Source organism: Monodelphis domestica, chromosome 1 (assembly GCF_027887165.1).
Source record: "Monodelphis domestica isolate mMonDom1 chromosome 1, mMonDom1.pri, whole genome shotgun sequence".
Classification (NCBI taxonomy): Eukaryota; Metazoa; Chordata; class Mammalia; order Didelphimorphia; family Didelphidae; genus Monodelphis; species Monodelphis domestica.
The window spans coordinates 380,382,683-380,408,131 of NC_077227.1; the positions used below are offsets into that span (position 1 = coordinate 380,382,683).

At 38.9% G+C, this 25,449-nt stretch overlaps 1 long non-coding RNA gene across 1 annotated transcript in view; it reads left to right on the plus strand.

Annotated features, from left to right (window-relative positions):
- Positions 1-9,005, plus strand: part of LOC103105093 (uncharacterized) — a 105,777-nt gene extending 96,772 nt beyond the window's left edge. Inside the window, exon 3 of the long non-coding RNA XR_008915174.1 lies at positions 8,836-9,005. This is a non-coding gene — a long non-coding RNA (uncharacterized LOC103105093). The remainder of the gene's footprint in view (positions 1-8,835) is intronic.
- The last annotated feature ends 16,444 nt before the right edge of the window (positions 9,006-25,449 follow it).

Here is a 25,449-nt window from a genome sequence, read left to right on the forward strand (position 1 = left end):
TTTATTTCCTTCAGATAGATAAGAATTATATGAAATTTTTCATTGGGAAGGATCTGATTTTTGGATCTCAGTGGCTTCACTTCTCCCATTCTTATTCAACAAATCAATTAAAAGGAAACTAGGTGGTCCAACTGATAAGAATACCGAATCTGGGATCAGGTCAGCTTGAGTTCAAAACACACCTCAGATACTCACTAGCTTTGTGAACTTGGGCAAATCACTTAACTTCTGTAGGATTCAGTTTTCTCATCTGTAAAATTAGGACAATAACAATACCTACCCCTCAGGGTTGCTTATGAGGATAAAATCAGATTTATAAAGTAGTGCTATATAAATACTACTAATTATCAGTAATAGTAACATTAATTAATTAATATTAGCACCAGTTGTTTCACTGAGAAACTCAGTGTTGCAGCATCACTGAGTGCTGAATAAGCTTTCTCTTGAGCTAAGGATCTAGAATCATGGAATCATGGCATATCAAAGGTGGAAGGGATTTTAGGACATGTAATTATGAGAGTTGAGGAGGACCTTAGCACACAGAATGTCAGACCTGGAACTGACAGTGGAAAAAATGGAAAGGACCTTAGAATGTAGAATGTTAGAATTAGAATAGACTTTACGACACAGAACATCCTTGCTGAGCAAGACTGTAGATGTAGGCTACCCGATTTGGCAGAGGTCTTAGAACAGAGACTGAGAGAGCTGGAAGAAGGGACCTTGAAAATCACTTACTTTAAGCCCTTCCTTTTGTATATAAAGAAGTTAAAGTTATTCCATAGTTTCCCAAAGAATATTGGTTCTAAACTCAAAGTTCTTCTCTGCCAATGGGGAGGAAAATGTTGACTTTTAGCCAGAGCTAGCAACATCCGGTGAAGTGCTAAGACAGAAAAGTATAGAAAGAAAAGAAATATAAATGACCACTAAAGAAGAACCAAACTTGATCAACAGAGAAAATCAGTGAGGAAAAATTGGACAGATTGTCCATCTGGAATTCTCTAGTATAAATAACCAGTTATCCATCAACAAATACTGGTCTTCACACTCATCTGTCTCAGATCTTTTCATCCATCATCTTTTCCACATTCCATAGACATCTCTAGACTATAATCACTCAACTGGTATTTCATTCTACAGAAGAATATAATGGAAAAGTTACTGGGAATGGAGTCAGAAGGCCTTGGTTCAAATTCTGCCTTTGCAAGTTGTTACCTGTTTGACTTTGGAAAAATGATTTCATCTCTCTAAGGCTTTCCTCATCTATAAAATGAAAGGATTGAGCCAAATGTCATCTAAGGTCTTTTGTAGCCTTAGAGCTTGTGCCCTTTTGAGATGGATATATATATATATATATATGTATATATATATATATTTATTTATTTTTATTTTTTAAAAAATAAAATCCTTACTTTCTGTTTAGAATTGATAACTAAGTATTGGTTTCAAAGCAGAAGAGTGGTAAGGGCTGGGCATTGGCGATTAATTGACTTGGTCAGAGTCACACAGAAAGGACATGCCCAAGGTCAGATTAGAACCCAGGACTTCCCATCTCCACGTCTGGTTCTCTATCCCCCAAGCCACCTAGCTACTCCTTTCTCTTTGACTTTTGTTGGTAATTAAGACATATAGGCCTCATTTATTTAAAAAAAAAAGAACAACAACCAACAACAACAAAAAACCCCAAACAAACCAGGAAGTGCTTTTGGCTGCCTTTATTTCAGGTAGTTTGATTAAGCTGTTCTTGCTGATGAGTGGTTCTGAGCCACTGGTCAGCTGAGTATTTGTTCTGTGATCCATCGGGTAAAATAAAAGATTCGTGCAATTCTAGTCTTGGCATCATGGGAATTTGCCTAGCCTGCTTTATGGAGACAGTCTGACTCTGATTCAGGGGGCCTTGGAAAGACATTCAAAAGATTCCTCCTTTCCCTGAAATAGCCATGCATTTTTTTAAGAGACTTGAAACTGTTCTGATACTGGAATTTCCCTCTGTGTTTATTTTCATATCTGTGGTGATGATCTTTTGCCACCAGAAGACTTTAAATGAATCACTTCAGATATTGCTTTTAATGGTTCCCAGACGAAAGGGGACTGGTTCTTTTCATTTGCTTGAAGCCTGAGAGGGCAATGCTCACTTGGCTACCCCAGTCCATTCCCTGGAACTGTTTCTTTGGGGGGAAAAAGGCAGACATTTCTTGTCTTTCTGGGAAGTTTTCTCATACCAAGCACTTCATCATAAGACTTTCTCTTCACGTTATAAGGGAAAAAAGACTGATATAAATAGCCTCATCTTAACAGGTTCAAGATGTTCTAGGTGGAGCTTCCTTTGGTAGCCACTGGCAAGGCTTGACCTTGAAGTTTTGGAAGTGTTACTCTTAGGGACAGAATGACCACAGGATAGCGGCAATATGTTGGGCTCTTTCTTCCTCTTCTAAGTCTCTGGTGTGGTTCTGTATCTTGGTCAAGAGCTATTAGCAGTTCAGTGTTGTTGGCTTAGGGGAACCATTTCCTTGATCTTAGGGCCATGTCTGCCCCAAATCACTAAGCCTGAAAGAAACCTATAAAGATTTTTAGCTTGTTTGAGATCATAAGATTGACAGCTTAAAAGGACCTTAGCAATCATAGTATGAGTTCCTTGTTTTTAAAGAGAACGAAATTGAGACCCAGAAAAGGGATTTTCTCAAGGTGACATAGGTGCTAACTATTGAGCTGAGAAGGATCTTAGAATATAGACTGTGGGAACTGGAATTGGCCTTTGATCATACAAATGTTAGAACTGGAAGCAGCCTTACAACATAGGTTGTTAAGAGTTGGAAGATGGTAGTCTATAGAACATAGAATCTTAGAGCTAAGAAAGATCTCACATTGTAGACTTTCAGATCCAGAAAAGATCTTAGGATATAGACTGACAAGGAAAGGACTTTGGAAATTATCTATCCTAGGCCCTTCATTTTTCATAGACGGAAACGGAGACACATTAAAATGACTTTACAGTTTCCCAAAGAATGCTGGTTCCAGTCTCAGTGTAAAGCTGAGAATCCTTCTCCAATGGAGATGAAAATTGTTTGTTAGCTAGAGCCAGAAGCTGCATTTAGTATCAGATTGGCTATTAATATGGGAATATAGAATGAAAAAGGGGGGAAAATTACCTTCAGTGACTAGAATGACAACTTGATCACCCAGATTTCAACATAAGGCCTCTTGATTTCCAGTCCAATGAGCTTTCTGTCATACTGCATTGCTTCCTGAGTCCCATTGTCTTAGTTATGGAGTCCTGCTTTTCAAAGGATTTGAAGGCAACTGCTATATTCTGTTACAAGGATAGGAAGTATTAAGCCAAAACAGATAATTAGCAATCAGGAAAAGGACCAGAATGTCCCATGAGTTCAGACTCTTTACGGACGTTTTTGTGCCTCAAGGTTACCCAGTGTCTTCAAGATTGTTTTTGATAAAATCAACTCTATATGGGGGTGGGAGGAATGTGGTCAGATACATCAGGCATATAACATAAGGGGCAAACAATTACTGTTTCCATTGGCCTTCCTCTTCAGCATCCCAATAATTCCCACTGTTATATTTGAATCAAGGTCATATCTTGAGCAGGCATCTACACTAAAGTGGAAGTATATTTTTAAGAGGAAAGGTTTTTAACTCATTTTTACTCAAATAGGCATGCATTACTTTATCAGATCATTTAGCTTAAACACGAGCAAGTTGTGTATTAGATGGTGTCTAATTCTCCTTCCAGCATTAATATTGAAGTTCCAAGATCTCTTATTTGACATTCCACAGTCTATGTTTTAAATATTTTCCCAGTTTTAGCATTTTTATCATCTACATTCTAGAGTCTCTTCCAGTTTTGATATTCTTGTGATTTCTTTTCTAAGGTTCCTTCAGTTTTGTTGCTTTGTGGTTTTAATGATTCTATATTCTCTTGGAACATTGACATGCCATGAGTCTATGATTCTCTATGGAGCAAAATGGAGCTTAGGGAATGGGCAAGAGTGAGCTTAGAAAAGGTCTAGTGTATACATTGACCACTGTCTTGAGGATAGGCAAAGCTGGGGTATTTCAAGAGAAAGCCAAAGGAAATGAAGGATTGATATGAGAAGATTGGGTTAAGACCATTTTGCCTAGTTTACAATTTTCCCTGCCTTGATCTTGACAATTAAAGGTCCAGCAATTTCCTCTCAATATAGCTCAAGGGTTCTTAACCCAGGATTCAGGGGTCCTTGGATAAATTTCAGGGGGACCATGACCTGGGATGGGAAAAAAATTTTCATCTTTATTTTAACTTTCTTCTTTGTTATATTTAGATCCTTGAATTATTTAAAAACATTATTCTGAGAAGAGGGCCAGAGGTTTTGCTAGACTGCTAAAAGGGTCACAAAGAAGATTAAGAACCTCTGGACCAGATGTTAGCCTGACTAAAGGAAAACAAAAGGGTCAAGGAGGGAAGAGGACAGATAGATGTAGGGAAGGAAGGCAGACTAAGTGGCTAGTACTCTTTAAATAGAAGAATTAGGTTGAATGGGTTAGTGTATAATGTATATGTCCTAGGGAAAAATGAATGATTATTGAAGCAGAATGTAACCTTAGCTCGATATGTCAAAAGCACAATGGAGATTTTTCAGCTGGAGAATACCAAATCCAAGTGATTCCAGTGGCAATACAGTAACAACTCCTACCTAAGATGCACTTCTTAATACTTTATAATTAATTGGTAATTTCTCAAAATAGCCAAGAGTCAGGGTGTTAGCTCTCTTTTATGGATTCAGGGAAATAAGCGACTGAACCCAGAAACTCAAAGGTGAAAGACAAGACTTCTGAGCCTTCTCAGCCACATTTTTAGGGACCGGGACCTGGCCACAGAAGACATTTTAAAGTAGGTGATGTTTATTTTGGCAATTTCCTTGACATGTTAGAATTCTTCCTGTCAACCAAACTTTTCCATAGGATCCCTTAGCTTTAAGTGGCCTCTTTGTTCTTTAGAATCTCTCTCATATGAGAGGCTCTGGTTCTAAACCTTGTACTGCATTTTGTCCACTCCACATACTCCAATAAAAATTTACTGATCCTTTGGCTGGGAATTAGGGTTAAGACTCCTTTCATAGAGTCTTACTAGTCTTACTAGCTTCCTAGCTTTTGGCCTGGTGACAGTGGCTGATAAGGGCTTACTATGTTGGCTTGTCAAACATTTGTGTTTTATAGGAGGGTTCCCAGAGACAATCCCATCAGTCTTCCAAGTCATCTATCATCAAGCATTTATCAAGCTCCTACTATGTGCTAAGCACAGTACAAAGTACAAGGAAAACAAGGAAAGCCAGAAACAGCTGACCTCAAGGAGCTTCCATTTGAATGAGAGAGACAACATGAAAAGAATATGCATATACAAAAAATAGAGTATATAGGGAATGTAATCCCAGAGAGGAAGACACTAAACACCTCAGGGAGGGGAGTAGACCTCTAATGATTTCTTATAGAAGATCAGATTTGAAATGAGAGTAGAAGGAAGCCAGAGAAGTGTACAGGGAAATCACTGCAGGCTCTGGGGACATCCAGTTCAAAGAAGATTGAATGGTGAATGGTACAAGGAACATAAAATTGGCCAATGTGACTGGGTTGTAGATTGAGTGGAGGGAATAAAATATTTAAAAAACTGGTAGGAAGGGACCAGATTATGATGAGGTTTAAATATCAAACAGAGTAGTTTCTATTTGATCCTGGAATATGCAATATGGAACAGTTGGAGTTTATTGAATATGGTGGGCATGCTCAGACTTTAGGGAAATTGCTTTGACAGCTGAATGGAAGATGAATCATATTGGGATGACCAAATCAGGAAATGATTGCAATAGTACAGAGAAGAGTTGAGAAGGGTCTGAACTAGAGTGGTGGTTTGTTGAGAGATGTCATGAGAGTAGAAATGACAAGTTTTAGCATCTTAACTGTTCAATCATTAAATCAAGAAGTATCTACCATGTGCCAAGAACCATTATGCTAGGGCTAGAGCTACAAAGCCAAAAAGACAATAGTCTTTGCCCTCAAAAGCATTATTTTCTCTCTAAGCAGAAGACAATATGAAGTGTATATGTAAGGGTATACTCAAATGAAATCCTAATTGAGATTTCATGTGAAACAGGTCTATTTGGGACTGGAACATGGTACGGTACTTTTGGAAAGAAGAACTCCTCAAATCACATGGAATTATAATACTGGACCTGCCAGAGAGTTTGCTTCAGGGAGGAAGCTGCAGATATGAAAAGCAGACAGCATTTTTAGGGTCAGCCTTCAGTCCGCAGATGCTGCTTTGGAAAGGAGACAGGTTGCTCAGTAGTGGCCTGAGGGAGTTGTGTCTATGGAAAAAGACAGATGTGATTGGACACATCTTAACCCTGCTAGGATGGGCTTAGGTGGTATAGGGATCCTGCCAAGAGAATGGGCTGCCCAAAAGGGATTCCAGTGCAATTGGTATTTGATTTTTTTCTAAGTTGTGATGGGCTGACATTCTTCTCTTGTGGTCGAGTTTGTAATAACAGAGACTATGACTCTAGTTTTGCCAAAAATGGGGGGGGGGGGGGAATGCCATCTAGTGGATTTTATTATGGTTCTTAAAGATTTTTTTTTTTATTAAAGATGTAGCTCAATAAGCCTTTAAAGTTTTTCTGAGAAGCTGGTGAAGCCAAGTCCCAGAGTCCCAGGGATGGGTGTGGATAGGGGAGACGTGATGCTGTGGTGGGCAGATGCCAATACTGCTTAAATTGATTTGTTCAATTTCACCTAAAAATGGAGCTACCTACGTAAGCAACAGTCCTGAGGATTTTGCTCAGCCATGTCTTGGGTCAGAAATCAAAGCAAGTCTTATTAGGTACAAGAAACCAGATCTAAAAACTTTGAATCTGTCCTGACAACCTCCTGGGAATCTCTTAGGTGGTACAGGAGGAAGACCAAAGAGAACTGACTGTCTGTTGCTAACAGAGCTCCTTCCTGCCACATGAAGAACAAATGATCAGGGAATGGTAGAGATATGTGATCAGGAACTTAGGTCAAACTGACACATTCTTGGAGAGTCCATTAGGACATTGCTATGATGTCAGCAAATCATAAGAGGAAATGCTGCTTATGTTTAGGAGAGCTAATTGTCCTGGTTTTGGCTAGCAGGACCTGTGACTGCATCTGAAAACTCTGAGTTCTTATCCTAAAGCACTTACATTAAAACCCTCAAGCTATTTTCATGAAAAGATTTGGAGTCAGGACACCTGGGTTTCAGTCCAGTTCTGCTATTTACTCCTAACCCGTGTGACCTTGAGGAGGTCTGTTTGGACCACAGTCTTAGTATTCTTCTCTGCAAAATGGCCCCTTCAAGCTCTAAATCCTAGAATCTAGCTGCTTCTTATCTGTCAAGTCTTATCCAGCATAGGATGCCATATTGTCTTTGGGCAGAAGGAGAAGTTTCTTCCCCCTCCAGTTCAGATCACTTGCTGCCTCTCTGTCAGTGGGCAAGTCAATTAACCTCAGTGGGCTTTGGTTCTGTAAAAAGAGGGAGTTGGAGCACATGACCTCTACATCCATGGTAGTGTGATCTAATGATTATCGTGCAGCTGATATTACCCTCTCTGCGACTCCAGGGCCAATGTTCTTTCCACTGTACCCCACTATGACCTTTATTATGGTCTCAGTAAATTCTCACTAGGACTTGAGGTGAATTCCAAACTGTGTGTGCTGATGTACCTTTTTTTTTTTGTCCGATTAAAAGAAAAATCTACTGCAAAAGAGGCAAAACCCATTATTTTTAGCTCTCTCTTCTAACATAGGCCTCCCCTAATGCCTTGTCATATTGTGGAGGTGCCCAGGGTTTCTCAAAGACCAAGAGAGCGCTAGTTCTGGTAGGACCTGTCAAGGGGAGAGCAGCAATATTGTTTAGGTCCTCTCTGAACAAGCAGCATTCTGGAACAGGCAGCTGCCAGGCAGGCACTCAGCACTCTGCCTTTTACTGCTACCACAATCCCTTGAAGGTTTTTTAATGTAAATACTTTAGGACAAAAACTCTGAGCTTTCAGTTGCAGAGTCACAAGCCCTGTTTGCCAAAACCAGGGTAATTAGCTCCCCTAAACTTAAGCAGCATTTCCTCTTGTGATTTGCTAAAATCATGACAATATCCTAATGGTGTCTCCAAGATGTGTCAGTCATGACAAGCTATTCATATGGTCCCATCTGCACCTACTAACCACTTTCAATTGTTAGAAAAAGGGTTTTTCATCCCATATATTCTTTGTCTCTGTGTCTGTTCCTCTCTCTGTTTTTGTCTCTCCTTCCCTCTGTGTCTGTTTCTGTTACTCTCTTTGATTTTCTTTCTCTCTGCCTCTGTCTCTTTCTCTGTTTCTCTGTCTCCCTGCCTTTCTCTTTTTCCCTTTTTCTCTCTCTGTCCCTATTCATCTCTCTGTCTTTGTATCTCCCTCTGTCTCTATTTCTGTCTGTTTCTCTCTCTGAGTCAGTGCCTATTTCTTTCTCTTTGTCTCTCTCTGTCTTTGGCCTTCTCCCACCTCTTTCTCCTCTCCTTCTCTCTTTCACTCGCACTGTCAGCCTCTAGATTGGCAATAGTGTCAGCCTAATTCAATGAGCTTATCTATGCCTAACTCCAGATCCCTGACTGGTGCTGGAAGAAACTGAAAAATTCTGAAAGTCTGTCCTTGGCACAGCAAATTTGAGTTGAAAGCCCAGTTCTTTTTCAAAGAACTATGCAAATAAATATGTTCAGTCTACTAAGCCACTGCCCAGTTCAAAACAAACCACTGAAGACTCACTGGAAGAACAGGCATATTTTTTTTTTAATTACAGGAAAAGACGACCATCGAGTGATCAAAGATCATTGAATCACAGAACCTCAGAGCTGGCAGGAACCTCCAGGAGCATTCTAGCTCAACCTGTGCCTTTGCAGAATGTGAATTCCTTGAGGATAAAGATGACACATCATTGGTGTCTAATAAACGTTTGATGAATATATTCAAACTGAAGTAAGAATCTTCTCAACAGTATTCGTGATAAGTAAATATTTACTCCACTTAGAGAACTATAGAGGGGCAACTACGTGACTCAGTGGATAGAAAACCAGGCCTAGAGATGAGAAGTCCTGGATTCAAATCCAACTTCAGAAACTTTTTAGCTATGTGACTCTGGGCAAATCATTTAATCCCAGTTACCTAGCCATTACTGTTCTTCTGTGTTGAAACCAATACTTAGTAGATAGAAGGCAAAGGTTTTTAAAAAATAAACAAACTATAGAGATACTTTGGACAATTCTCCTTGGTTGGAAACCTGCCACTTGAAAGAACAAGTTTAGTGATGGTTAGACTAATAATAATAATTATTATTATTGTTATTTTTCAGGCATTTTCAGTCATATCTGATTCTTTGTGACCTTTTGGAAGTATTTCTTGACAAAGAAATTGGAATTGTTTGCCATTTCTTTCTCCAACTCATTTTATAGATGAGGAAACTGAGGTAAAGATGGTTAAATGATCTGTCCAGAGTCACACAACTAGTAAGTGTCTGAGGCTGGATTTGAACTCTAGTCCTTTTGATTCCAGGCCCAGTTCTCTATCTACTTGCCATCTAGATGGCAATAATGATGATGATGATGATGATTATGATAGTAGTTAGCATTTATCTTGTACTTTAAGATTTACAAAGAGTTTTACATTATTATTTCATTTGGCTCTCATCCTGTGAGATATCTGCTATTGAGATTCCCATTTTGAAGATGATGAAACTGAAACTGAGGGAGGCTGAGTCTGTCTGTCAGTCAAAACACATTTATTAAATGCCTACTATGTGCCAGGCACTGTCTTAAGAGCTGGGGGGAACAAAGAAAGGCATAATTGCTTCTGCTCTCAACAAACTCACAGTCTGCTAGAGGACACAACATGTAAACAGCTATTTATACAGAAGCTACTGTCACCAATAGGGAATAATCAACAGAAGGAAGACAGAAGAGGGATTGAGATGGGCTTCCTATAGAAGGAGGAATTTTAGCTGATACTTGAAGGAAATCAGGAAAACCAGGAGCCAGAGATGAGGAGCGAAAGTATTTCAGGCATGGGAGACAGCCAGGGAAAATGCTGAAACTCAAGAGGTGGGGTGTCTTGTTCAAGGAACATCAATAATATAAATATCAAGACATCAGTGAGTATGTAAAGGTGGTGGTATGAGGTGGAAATGCAGGGTGTAGATTAAGAAAGTCAAGCAGAGGATTGAATACGGTCCTAGAACTAAATGTCATAGGAATTTAGTGAGTGAAGTGTGTGTGTGTGTGTGTGTGTGTGTGTGTGTGTGTGTGTGTGTGTATGTGCATGTGTGTGTGAGAGAGAGAAAAGAGAGAGAAGAGACAGAGAAGAGAGAAAGAGAGGAAAAAAAGAGAGAGAAAGACAGAGAAAGACAGAGAGACAGAGAGGCAGAGATGGTTAGACTTGTGCTTTAGGAAAATCACTTTTAACAATTGAATGGAAGATGGACTCCTCTACTTCAAGTGATTTGTGTTGGGTCACACTGCTAGTAGGAGTCAGCTAGGTGGCTTGGTGAATAGAATGCTGGGCCTGGAGTCAGGAAGAATAGATCTTACTAGTTGTGTTCCTTTGGGCAAGTTTCTTAACTCCATTTGCCTCAGTTTCCTCATTTGTGAAATGAGCTGGAGAAAGAAATGGCAAACCACTCTAGTATCTTTGCCAATTAAACCTCAATGGGGTCACAAAGAGTCAGACACAACTGAAATGAATGAACAACATAGCTATTAAGTGTTTGAGGTAAGATTCAAACTTATGTTTTTATGATTCCAAGTCCAATGCCCTGCACACTGAGCCACTTAACTCCTTGAGAGACATTATCTCCATTTAATACCAGACATTCCTGTCCCTCTATAGTCTTTTTAAAACATTTTTTCTTGTTTAAAAAATTGTCATTTCCAATGATCTCCTCTTCCTCTTCTGCCTGATATAATTCTCTCTTGTAAGAAATATTATCAAACAAATCAACATAATGAACACATCTGAAACTGTGTACCTTGTTCTGCATCAAAAGGTGAAGGCTTATTCTTCCCTTCTTTCAGGTAGCTTGAGAACCTATCCCTCAATATCCTTGAAATTGTATTCTCCACCAGCACAGAACTTCTAGGTTTGTGTTTTGGATTTGGTTGAACTTCTCCTGTCTTCATTTTCTTTAAAGCCATTTCTGCTTCTTCAAGTACCATATTGCTGGAGTCCAAATGTTCTGTTATTGATGAAGAAAGTTCTCATGGAAACATTAATATCTCTTCTATTCTTTTGCTTGTTGTCTTTTTTCTAGGTTTATCTTTAAATACTTTTATGATGTTAAGATTTAATTGGGTCCTACAATCATGCTTCCTGAAAACTTAGGGGTTTTTTCCCCTTTTACTTCTTACTCTTCTAATAAGGTGGTATTCTTCATAATTTTCCTATTCTCTTTCACAGAAGGTTTTCCAAATTAGTTTATATTCTAGTTTAGGCATTGCCCTTGGCTGTCATCTTTTCCTGTTTTGCAAGGAGATCAAATGTTTATCCATGAAGTCAGTTTCTAGGTTCTTTTAACTTTGTTCTTGCAATTGCTTTGAATTGGTTGAACTATTTAAGAAAATGGTGCTTCTTTATGTATTTATCTGATCCATTATTTATTTCCTATTTATCCATGTCAAAAGCTTGTTAGAATAAGTCAGGATGGAGTTATTTTAGTTGTACCTGATACTTATCCTTCTAGTTTGGTGTTGATTTTGTGAAAATTTAAAAGGGATAAATGTAAGTCCTATAGTAGGGTTAAAAAAAAAACCCTATTGAACAAGTACAATCTGGAGAAGATATAACTAGACAATATTCATTTGGAAAAAAAAAAAACCCTAATGGAATTTTAGCTTAATACGAATCAGCAAGATGTCATGGCATCCAAAAAAGATAACATAGTATGAGTTTGCATTGATGGAAGCATAATGTCAAAAGAAAGTTTGGTTCTACTCTGACTACCTTTTACCTTGGTAAGACCACATCACCACATCTGAAATACTCTATTTAGTTCTACATGCCATATCTTAGGAAGGGGCCTGAAAAACTGAAGAAAGTTCCCCAAAAGGCAACTGGGGAGAGAAAGGTCAAGAAACCATGCTCCATGAGGATTCATGGTAGGAACTGTGAATCCTGGAGGTCCAGAGAAGATGAACTTTGAGGAGAGGAGAGGCAAGGAGACATGATAAAAAGATTAGACTTGTTTTGCTTGGCTGGAGAGACCAGAACCAGGACCAATAGGTGGTCCTTGCTGAAATACAGAGTCTGGGGTTAATTTAATGAATATTTCCTAACAATTAGAATTATACAAAAATTGAATCAGCAGCTTCAGGAAACAGTGAACTTGCTGTCACAGGAGTTCTTTAAGTAAGCCCTTTTCCAGCTCTGAGTTATTAGAGACAAAGAGAGACAAGAGAATGTCTTATGTGAGGAACAGAAAAAAGGCCATTGTGACTATAGACTATGTGAAGGGATTTTTATTTGTATTCATTTCAGTCATGTCTGACTCTTTGCGATCTCACTGGGTGTTTTCTTGGCAAAGACACTGGAGCAGTTAACCCTAGTTGCCTCAATTTCTAGTGACTTGTCCTGGGTCACCCAGCTAGTAAGTGTCTGAGGCCAGATTTGAATTTAGTAAGATAAGTCTCCCTGACTGCAAGGGTCCAGCACCTTATCCACTGTGCCACATAGCCGCCCCTATGTGAAGGGGAGTTAAAGGTAGGTTAGAGTCAGATTGTGAAGAATTTTATATACCACCCAGAGAAGTTTGTATTTAATCCCAGAGGAAACAGAGAACTACTAGGAAAATGATAGAGTCAGCTGAGTGTGTTAAGAAAATTACTTTGGCAACTATGAGAAAGATGCATTGGAGAGACTTAGGGCAGGGATACCCATTAGGAGGATATTTTAATGGTTGATGGCCTGAAGTAGGGCAAGCAGAGAAAAGATGCAGGGGCTGCTTTGGCAGAAGAATGGTGGTATCCTTGATAGAAATAGGGAAGTTCAGAAGAGGGATGGGTTTTAAGGGGAATATAATAAAATTCTGTTTTGTTCTTGTTGAGTTCAAGATGTCTTCGGCATAATGGCCAATTGGTAGCTAGTGAGGCAGGCCTGGAGATAAAGGGATCCAGGAGTTATCTACATAGAAATTATAACTGAGCCCAAGGTAGCTGATGAGGTTACCAAGAAAGAGGGTAGAGAAAAACCCAAGAGGCTCCAGGACAGATCCTTAGGGGATAATAATAATTAAGGGGCATGATATACAGGAAGATGTAGCAAAAGAAATCAAAAAGGAGCAGTCAGTTATGTAGGAGAAAAACAAGAGAGCAGTATCCTTAAAAATATAGCTAGGAATGAGTCTAGAGGAGGAGAGAGCTGGACAAAATCAAATGCTCAGAAATGTCAAGACAGATGAGAATGGAGAAAAGATTTGGCAATCAAGAGACCATTGGTAAATTTTGAGAGTAATTTGAGTTGAGTGATGAGATTAAAAGCCAGATTGCAAGGGGTTGAAATGTGAAGTGCAGGCAGAGTGTAGACAGCTTTTTCTATTTTTTTTAAGTTTTGGAAAATTTCATTTAATTGATTAATTAGAATATTTTCCCATGGTTACAAGATTCATATTCTTCCCTGCCCTACCCCAAACCCCTTCCTGTAGCCAACACACAATTCCTCTGGGTTTCACATTTAGATAGCTTTTTCTAGGAGAAGTTTGACTGTGCTAGGTCAAGGTGGGGGGAAGTGATATTGGACAACCCTTTTTGAGGAGAGTAGGGTCAAAAGAGTGAAACTTTTTATAAGGACCTTTGGTATATACATAAGGAACAGGGAAGTAGCTGGTAGATAGGGAGAGTGAAGACTGGAAGGAGGAGGGATTAATGTGGGGACCATCTACTGGAGGAGAAGGGAAGGGATGGAATCAAAAGTACATGTAGGGGGCAGATAGGTTGCTCCGTGGATTGAAAGCCTAGGAAAATTTCTTAAAGAGTATGAAAACAGTATTGGAGCCTTAATTGGCTTAGTGCAACCTTGACTAGTTTAAGTGTCCCAAGTACACTAGGTGTATTACTCTCCATTAGGCTCAACTTCATTAATATGGACAACAGAGAGGCAGGGAAGATGAACTGTCCTCAACTTTAATTACTGACTAACTTGGTTTCCTTTAAGTAACAACTAAAATCCCACCTTCTATAGAAAGTCTTCCCCAACTCCTCGTAATTCTAATTTATCCTGCATAGAACTTGGTTTCTAAATATTTATTTGTATGTTGTCTCCCCCATTAGATTATAAGCTCCTTGAGGGCAAGGGATGTCTTGCCTCCTTTTGTATTTCCAGCACTTAGCACAATGCCTGGTCCATAATAGCAGCTTAATAAATTATTACCATTGATTCATGATGAACAATAATTGTTTCAGAGTGGATGGGTCACCTCCACTCAGAATCAGAATCAGATTCTCCATTCTTCTAGTAGATCCTAAGGTTAGAGAGAGCCTTGCCTTGAAGCCAGACAGAGAAATTGTTAGGGAAGGAATGCTTGCAGCACGAATTTGTGGGAATCCAGGCCCAGATGCTGAGAAGTACGCTGCTAGGGGTTCTAGTCACTTCCCAGTTCTGGTTCAATGGATCACTCAGAGTCTAAAGTTTTGAATAAACCATCTTTTTTACTAAAATCATTCCAGTTCTCCTAGGCAAAAACAGTTCCCAAGACATTTAAAAAGTTCATCATCAGAAGATAAAAACAGTTAAAAGCCTCAGGTAAGGAAATTAAAAGCAATTAACAGGTAAGCTCTCAGAGACCTTTAGAATGTTAAAACCTAAAACAAACAAACAAACAAAAAAACCCACGTTAAAAAAAATTTTTTTTCTTGCTCAAAGAGCCTACAACTGAGTCTCTAATTAGTCCACCTGAGGGCAAAATTAACTAAATCATTGCAGCAGGGCTGCCCCATAGCCTCTTTGCTCACAAGTGTGAAAGCTGGCTTATAGCTGGAAATAATTATTCCTTCTCCCTCCCTTAGACTATAGCACTTGGGTAGATGCTACACCTAGAAGACCTGGGAGCAAAGGAGTACTATACACTATGCTCAACCAGGTGGTACAGAGGATAGAGCACCAGGCCTATAGACAGAATGACCTGAGGTCAAATCTTGTCTCAGATACTTACCAGCTGTGTGACTTGTGTCAGTGCCTCAGTTTCCTCATCTGTAAAATGAGGATAATAATAGCACCTACCTTCCAGGATCATTGTGAGAGTAAAATGAGATCATATTTGTAAAGTTCTTAGTACAATGCCTGAAGCATACAAGAGCTATATGAATATTAAGTATTAATTAACTATTATTGATTATTAATTAGCTGTGTTATGTTCATTCCTTTGAATAGAATAAATGGGTGGATTGAATCCAAACCCTCACAGTGCAGGGGCAATCAAGGAAATGACTGGCTGTTATATGTAAGCAATGAGCATTTATTTGGGAAGTCTCAATACTACAACCTATTTTCTTTTTATTTCTTATTATAAAGAGACTTAGTGTAAGCATGTTTTCCTATTGGATTGAGGAAAAGTAAGATGGAGAGAAAAATCTCAATATGAAACGGGACCCAGGCTATTTTCTGGAGATTCTTCTATGGGATTCTAGTTTGGAAGCAAGGTACCAGGGGAAGCTGTTATAATTTATGACACCTTGCTTACAAGAACAAAGTCCTCTCTGGGTTCATTCCTCCAACTCAAGGTTTCCAGGTTGGGGTCCCCAAAAGGAAGCCAGCTACTTTTCCCTCTCAGGGAAGTATTGAGGGCTTGATTTTTCTAGATCTGTAGCTCTTGAAAATCCACAATCATCTCTATTATCTTTTAGAAAAAGGGGTTTCCTGAGAAGTTAGAGTAAGGATGGTTGGTACAAACTATCCATTGACCCAAACTACCTCTTGCTCACATGAAAGTCTTTAGGGAGATTTGACTCAAGCTCAAAAATATAAATATCGTGAGGCCCACATATAGAGAGGATGTGGGGTTTAGAGATTTTTTTTTAACCACAGGCACTGGAAGTACTCTCATTTCATAGATTCCTTCTGAAGCCCCTTAAGGCTTTCTCCCTGCTGGTTGATCCTTTCAGTTGAAGATCTGTGCCTCTGGTAAATAACTAACTGGACAGGGCCATTCTGGCTCCTGAACCTGTCTTTTTGAAGCTATCTCTGCTCACTCCTCTGTTCTAAGTAATTTTCTTTTCTCTCTGCAGACATTGCTATCACCCACTGACACCCCAGTAGATTTAACTCTAAGGGCCAGAGCACTAGCTAGCCTGGATATCTCCATGTCACATTACTTATTTGCCTAAGAGAAGAAAAAGATAGCCACAAAGAGACTGAAATATCTTGGTGTTCATAGCAGCCATGACTAGGTGAGAAGCAGGGCTGACTACTCCCCTTCAACTCATCCCATCTACCCCCTCTCAACCTGACTCTTAGAACCAATTCATAGTAGTTTTGTCTTTAAACACAACCACAAAGGAAAGGGAATGATGAGGGAGCAAGTCACGCCTTTGGGATACCCTCTCAGTTCAGATTCACCAACCTGAGTCATTAGTTCTTCTGACTCTGTAGCCAATTAGGAAACATTTCTTTATCTTGGAGTACCAGGGCCCAAGTTCTCATGACTAGACACCAGCTCCCTCCAAGTTTTTACTTAGTCACTTGATCTGAAACCAGGCAGGAAATATCTGTGCATGTGTCAAAGACTGGCCCTCAAAAGCCAGTCTGCCCCATTACTTGAATGTATGTACCATTTTTTTATAGTAGCAAAGAAATAGAAGCAGAGTGGATATTCATCAACCGGAGAATGGCTAAGTACATCATGATACATAAATGCAATGGAATATTCCTAGGCCATGGGTCCTTTGTACTCTAGATAAATCCATTTTTAGAAGGTTGTAAGAACCAGGCATTTTTTTCTTCTAGTTATTATGGACTTCCTGCTACCACTGTGCTGGTCTGAGTTCCAGTGGTCTCCCTTCAAATTTACCAGCTGTTTAGGTTTGGAGTCCATTAGCCTTTCCCGGAATCTAAAGATATGGCCATGTATAGGAATTTGGGCAATGGGCATGATAAACAGGGCACTATTATATATATAGCCATCTTATTTTTACAAGAGTTAATTCTTGGGTGGAGTCATTTTTTGGCCTTTTCTGTTCCAGGGAGTAAAGCAGTTATCCTGAGCTGTCCACTGAACTCAAAATTATCACTATATGACCAGGAGCACAGAATTTCCCATCATCCCCACAGACCAAATAAGGATTTTCTGAAGGGACTGACTGAAAAAGCAAGCATTTAGGATTCCATCTCTTTGTGCTTTCATGGCTGTGAATGTGAATGCAAAGGTTCAATGAGTAGCTTCCCTTCAAAGCAAAATCCACAAAATTTAATTCTTACCATTTCTGCCAAGCTGAAAGCACTCATAGACAACTGCAGAGGTTTAAATGCTCTTGTGTGGAAGCATGTATCATTCACATATGTACTCATAGTATGCTAGTGCTCAAAGGACCATGAGAGGAGATCTAGTTCCCGCCACCCCCTTTGACTTGCACCTCTACTCCCAAGATCTCTTCAAGCCCAAGCTCAGTCATTTAACAAGCCACAAGAACATAGGCTTAAATTCTGTCGCCTGAGCAATGAGGGATTGGATTAGATACCCTTTTCACATCCCTTTTCTTTATTGTATTTTGACTATTTATCTATATGCCCCATGGAGAAATGACATGGTATGGTTGATGGAAGATGGGTTTATAATCAGCAGGACCTGGGTTCGAGTCCTGTTATGGATATGTGTGTGGGAGCCAGGTGGCTCAGTAGATAGAGTGTTGGGCCTGGAATCAGGAAGACATCTTCCTGATTTAAAATCTGGTTTCAGACACTTATTAGCTAAGCTATTGGGCAAGTTGCTTAACCCTGTTTGCCTCAGTTTCTTCATATGTAAAATGAGCTAGAGAAGGAAATGGTAAACCATTTCAGTAACTTTTTGAAGAAAACCCCCCAAAGGTCACAAAGAGTAAAACATGACCAAAACGACTGAATACCAACAAATGGATATGTACATTTAGCTTTGTGCTACTAAGACTGTTAACCTTTCAGTGCCCCTAGACAACTCTCTGAGACTGTAAGTTACAGATTACTTGCTGATCTGCATTGACAAAGGGAATTTCCACACTGGGAAATCCCTATGCTCATTAAATCACAGATTCAGACCATTTTCCTCCCCCCAAAAGTCGTTTTCAGCCAAAAGTCTGGCTGTTTATTTTGAAACAAGACAGAGACATCTTTGGTCAGTTCGTTCACCCTGAAAAGTACATTAAATAGGATGGGTCATAAGGAAACAAGGCAGCAAGGTGTAATGGAAAGCACATTGGACTCCAGGTCAGTCAAGTTGGATTCGAGGCCTAGCTTTGCTATTTACCAGCTGAATGATCATTCCTCACAGTGACAACTATTCTAACCCTCAGTTTTTTCCTCTGTAAAATGGGAATTAAAATACTTGCCTAGTGTTTTCTCTAAACATTGTTAGACAAACATGAGATAGTGTTTCAAACATCATTAAATAATTCCATAAATTGAATTATAATTCTTAATCAACAGGAAGGACCTCTCAGATAAGTAAACTTCCCCTTGCTCCTCATGCAGAGAGGTACCTTCTCTGCAATTTTAGTCTTAAAAAACAGTCTGAGACACTGAGAAATTTAACTTGCCCAAAGTCACATGGTCAGCACATGTCAGAGGTGGAACCTGAACCCAGATCTTCTTGCCTCTGAGGCACTTCATTATGCCGCTTCTCAAGTTATAATTTGTATTATTAATACTGGCTTCTTTGGTTCTCAGTAGAAATACCATGAATCATGGAGTCCTGGGACATTTCTAAGAACTGGCTCCATTTTTAGTTCCTTTTAGATAAGATCTTTAATTTTTTAAATAAAAAATTTGAAAGCACTTGGCTTCAGAAAAGTCTGGAGTATAGAGCACTTGGGTGATTAGAATAACATAACTTTGAACTGATAAGTGATAGAGATTTAAGCTTTCACAGCTAGCAAACCTGATTGATTCCTTTGGATATGTGTCAGGAGGCTTCCAAAATCTTTTCCTCTTGCTCTTTTCAGCCATAAAGGATCTTTTACACTCTTTAGGGGATGGAGAGTATTCTCTTCCCCTGTCACCAAAAGGAGAAAGATAGCTAACGGAGCAGAAAGTAGAGCCATGGAAATAGTAGTTCTTGTATTTTAGAAAGAAAAAGTCTAGTGTTTATAGAATAGTGTGTGTCACATTAGATAGAATGTTAGCGTCAGTGAGTCCTGTGGTTGAATGTCACCTTGGAAATTTAAGGGCTTTGTAACCATAGTCAAAGTGATATGGAAGAAAGAACTCTGGGCTTGGAATCAAGAAGACTCATCTTCATTAGTTCAAATCCAGCCTCAGACACATACTAGCTGTGTGACCCTGGGCAAGTCACTTAATCCTATTTGCCTCAATCCCCTATTTGTAAAATAGGATCACCAAGAGTCAGATAGGACTGAAATGACTCAACAACAACAACAATAACCACCTGCTCGTCACTCTTATGACCTCTGAGCTTCTATGTATTCATTTGTAAAAGAGGGATGATAATGCCTGTAGTACTCATGACCCAAAATTCTTTCTGAGGCTCTGTGAGATGGCATTTGTAAAGCACTGCGCATCAGTTATTATGATGGAAGAAACAGACCCTGTGGATAGGAATAGAACAGAAATTCAACCCTGACTGGGACTTGGCTCCAGCTCTCTGTTCTTTGCTTTCCAGGAATTGATGACAATGTCCATTGGTCTCCATCGACAGTCCCAGAAAATTTACTCTGACCCTGATTTTTTGGCCAATTCTTAACAGAAGTATACTTTGTGGAATGAAGGAGGACATGCAAGACAAAGCCTCATGTTATTTTCACTGTGGAGCTGGAATTTGAGCCAGCTTAGAGTTTGGTTGAGTTCAGCTTTGATTCAGAGGATATTTTGATGTTCCAGTTCAATAGTTTGGTGAAGTACATGGGTTTGGTTTGGATTCAGACTGGGTCACTAGGTGCTCTTTTTGAAAAGGCTTTTTCTTGCTTCAGAATGTAGTGAAAAAAAAATATATGAGTTCATTTTTTAAAAAACAACTATTTATTAAGGCCTTACTATGTACCAGGTACTATTTTTAGTGCTGGGGATACTGAGACCAAAAAATGAGACAGTCTCCTCCCAAGTCACCTACATTTTACTGGAGAAGAGCAAGATATACACTCCAAAAAAAATGAATGTAATGCAAATGCAAAGTGATTTCATTGGTACACACAATTGGAGGCATCACGGAAGGCCTCAAGGAGAAGTTAGTACTTGACCTGATTGTTGAAGGATGACAAGGACCATAGGTTTAGAGCTAGAAGGGACCTTAGAGGCCATCTAGTACAAACTCCAAATTTTACAGATGAGGAAGTTGAGGCCCAGGAAGTTTGAGTGACTTGTCCCAAACCATATCATAGGTGACAAAGACAGGGTCAGAACGCACATCCTCTGTTTCCAAGTCTAGTACTCTTTGTACCACTCCAGAGGTGGAAGCATGCATTCTGGGTATGGATGGAGGTGAGTGGTGGTGGTGGGGATAGAGAGGGGCAGCCTACCCAAAGGCCCAGAGGAAGAAGAGGGAATGTCCTTTATGAAATAGAGCTAAATGAACCAATTTGGTTGAAGCCTAGTATGTGTAAGAGAATAATGTGAGATCAATCTGGATAGTCTGACATTAGACTGGGAAGGGTTTTAGCTGCCAAACATTGTGTTTTGCCATTTATCTTAGGGACAAAAGGTAGCTGCTGAAGCTTCCTGAAGAGAGGGACATGATTATACCTGAGATAAATATTTCTAGAGGCTAGCAAATTATTCATGGATTGTATCAGTTTTAGGATCAGGATATCATTTAAAGCCTTAATGTGAAGGTGCCAGAGCATTTCACCCACCTTCCAACTTGAAAAGGGGAAAATAAAAAAGGCAATGGATTTGGAGTTAGAAACTGTAGCGTTGCATTCCTGTCCTGTTATATTATCGTGTCAGTGACTTTCTCAGGGCCTTGCTTTCCTCCATCTATAAAAGGAGGGGATCATGCTAGATGATCTCTAAGGTTCCTGAAAGGGCTACCTTCTCTCATGACCCTATGATAGTCCATCCGTCTACCTTGATAGAATAGCTCCTGTGAAAAAATATCTATTTTACAGAGTCACGGTGTCTTAGAGTTGGAAGAGGTCTTAGAGACAATGCATCGAGACTGATCTGGGTCCTCTATTTCATCCCAACAAGTGGTCCTTCAACCTCTATTTAGGGACCTCTAGGGACAAGGAGTTCTAAGAATGAGGCAGTCACACTTGAGCAGTTCTGATTATTAAGAAATTTTTCCTTATTTGGAGCCAAAATCTGCCTGTCAGTAAAATTACTTTTCATTTTGCTCTTGGGAATAAAATAACAAATTTAATCCCTCTTCCATGGATGTCTTTTCCTACATTTGAAGACAGCTTTCATGGCTCCTCTATTAAATGTCTCTAACTTCTCCAATTAGTCTTTTAAAAAAAAATTCATTTTTTGGTTACATTAAAGTTCTCAGGTATCTCCCTTTGCCCTCCCTCTTTTTCTCTCTTCCCCATACTAGAAAAGGCATCAATTTGACAAATATATATTTACAAATTATATATATATATGTATTTATAAAATGTTTTGCTTATTCTTATCTTTTTTTCCCTCTGGAAGAGGACTTAGACAAGTTATTCTTTAAACAATATTTCTGTTGTATAGAATGTCTTCTTGTTTTTTTCATAATTTCATGTAGGTCTCTACATTTTTTTTAACTCATATCTTTCATCTTAGAATCAATATTATGTATTGGTTCCAAAGCAGAAGAATGGTAAGGGTTAGGCAATGGGGGTTAAGTGATTTCCCCAGGGTCACACAGCTAGGAAGTGACTGAGACCAGATTTGAACCCAGAACCTCCCATCTCTAGGTCTTCTAGGTCTTCTATGTCTTTTTTATCCACTGAGCCACCTACCTGTCCCCTCTCCCTGTTTTTTTTTTAATTAACCTGCTTGTCATTTCTTACAGTAGAATAGTATTCCATCACAATCATATGCCACAATTTATTTAGCCATTCCCCAGTTTATGGGTATCCCCTCAGTCCTTTGCCACCACAAAGAGAATAAAAATTTTAATTTATGTTATATTATTATATATTATATATTTTATTTTATATTATTATATAATATATATTAACATAAGGTTCTATATCATATATAGAAAAATATATTTATACTATACATAAGATATATTTATATAATAAATGCTATATATTTTATGTAGATATATCTAGCTATAAATATTTTAGAACATAGATTTTTTTCCTTTTTCCCTGATCACCTTAGGAAATAGACTTAATAGCAGTATTTCTGGGTCAAAAGGTATACACAGTTTTCTAATTCTTTGGACACAATTCCACATTACTTTCTAAATTGGATCAGTTCATAGTTCCATTAACAGTGTATTATTGTTCCTATTTTTCTACATCTTCCTTTTGTCATTTAGCCAACCTGATAGATGTGAGATAGCTCAGACTTGTTTTGATTTGCATTTCTTTTATCAGTAATGATTTAGAGCCTTTTTTATGACTACATATAGCTTTAGTGTTTTCATCCAAAAACTGTTTGTATATTCATTTATCAATTGGGGAATGACTCATATTCTTAACAATTTGACAAAGTTCTCTCTACATTTTAACTATGAGATCTCTATCAAAGAAATTGTTTATGCGTCCCCTCCCCCCAATTTTCTCCTTTTCTTCTAAACTTGGCTGCATAGTTTTGAATGGCATAATGTTCCCAGTCCCTCTCCTACCCTTGTTGCCTTCAGTTGGATCATGTGAATTAGTTGTTGCTTTTTCAATACCGTAGGGATCTGTGAGGGGCAGTTACTTTCTTTCCTACATAGTACTTTAAAATTCAAGTCAGTTTCTTATTTAGGTATATCTTTGTTTTCCCTTTTGACAACCTCCTCAGTGGCTATGATCCTCCTTAAAGAGATCACATAGTGTGGTAGAAGAAGCGTTGGATGAGGTTTAAGAGACTTGGGCTCATCTCCCCTCTCAATCAATTATTATTATTATTTTTTTAAATAAAAACCCTTACCTTCCGTTTTAGAATCAATGCTGTGTACTGGTTCTAAGACAGAAGAGTGGTAAGGGCTAGGCAATGGGGGTCAAGTGATTTGCCCAGGGTCACACAGCTGGCAAATATCTGAGGTCAAATTTGAACCCAGGACCTCCCCTCTCTAGGCCTCACTCTCAATCCACTCATCCACCCAGCTGCCCCCCCAACCAATTATGCTAGTGACATTGAGGGGATACACATCCCTAGTCTATTCTCACCCAGTCAATAATTGACAAAAATGAATAATAATAGTGGCTAATATTTTATAGCACTTTAGCATTTATGATGTACTTCACATACTTTATACTTCCCTTGATGCCCACAGCAACTTTATGAGCAAGGTACTATTAGCATCTCCATTTTACAGAGTAGAAAACTGAGGCTCAAAGAGATTGACAAAAGCATCACAAAACTAGTGAGTATCTGAGGCAGAATTGGAACTTGTATCTTCTTGACTTCAAATCCCAGGCTTTAATTATTACACCAGACTACCTCCCTCTTTTTCTTCTTAAAACCTTTTCCTTCCATCTTAGAATCAATATATTATATATTAGTATATAATTATGAACATATTTTATTATTATATTAATAATTAAATATTTATATGTAAAAGCAATAATTAAAAATAATCATATTAATATATATTGATTCTGAGGCAGAAGAGTGGTAAGGTTAGGCAATGTGGGTTAACTGACCTGCCCAGGGTCCCACAGCTAGGAAGTGTCTGAATCCAGATTTGAACCCAGGATCTTTCATGTCTAGGCTTGGCTCCTAATCCACTGAGCCACCTAGGTTCCCCCAGATTGGCTCTTATCTGAGATGACTTACTTCTTAGGGCCTGTGCATCAGTTACTATTGATAATTTAGCAAATCAGATAGGCATAGCTTTGTAGTCAACAGATATATATTTCTTATGTTACAGTATAAACAAGACAAAGGTCTAGCCTTGTATCAGGGAGACTTGTCTCTGACTTATGGTGGCTACATGACCTAGGCAAATCATTTCATCTCTCAGTACCTTGGGCATCTCTTTAAGAGTCTTATATATAGAGGCAGCTACTTTACTCAGTGGATTGAGACCCAGGCTTGGGGATAGAAGGTTCTGGGTTCCGATGTGACCTCAGACACTTCTTTTAGTGGGATCCTGGGAGAGTTACTTAACCACATTTATCTAACCCTTGCTTTTCTGTCTTAGAGTTGTTACTAAGGCAGAAAGTAAAGATTTCCCAAAATCCCCCAACAATTTATATATATATATATATATATATATATATATATATATATATATATATATATATCAGTTACAAATGGGGTGCTGATATGAATCAGAGGAGGGAGTTTCCATTCTAGGAGTTTAAAAAACTGACAAAAATGTTTAGACTAGAAAGTCACCTCTACCCCCACATGCAAGACATAATACAGATCTATTGTTGCTCAGTCACTTCAGTTGGGCCTGGCTCTTTATGACTCCATGTGGATTATTGTTGGTTTTAGAGTGGTTTTCCATTTCCTCCAACTAAGATGAGGAATTTGAGGCAAAGGAGGCTAAGTGACTTGGGTCCCATAACTAATCAGTGTCTGAGGTTAGATTTGAACTGAGGAAGATGAGTATCCCTGACTGCAGGCCAGGCACTGTTCTGAGCCACCTAGCCACCATAGTATAGCTGGGTTAATACATAATTACAATCTCTTCCAGAATTAGCTGAGTATTGTGTTTAGATTAAGGTTCCAAAATTGAGCAAAGACATTGAATAACTAAAGTTCTTGCACAGGAAGGGGATTAGGACATTGAAGAATCCAGAGATCATGTTGCATGAGGATTGGTTAAGAGAACTGGGAATTAAGTTTAGCTCAGAGAAGGAAAGACTTAAGAGAGGACTAGCTGACTAGCTTCAAATATTTTAAGGGTTGTCTGTCCTGGGGAAAAGGAAGTGGACTTATTCAACTTGGCCCTTGAGGGAGGAAGTAGGAGCAATGGGGGAGGGAGGAGTTTCAGAGGCAGATTTTAGCTTCACATAATACGCAAACAAACCTCCCCCCAAAAAACCTTAATAATTCAAGTGTCACCTGCTGAATTTATACCCCAAAGACATAATAAGGAAAAAGATTTGTATGAAAATATTTATAGCTGCGCTCTTTGTGGTGGCAAAAAATTGGA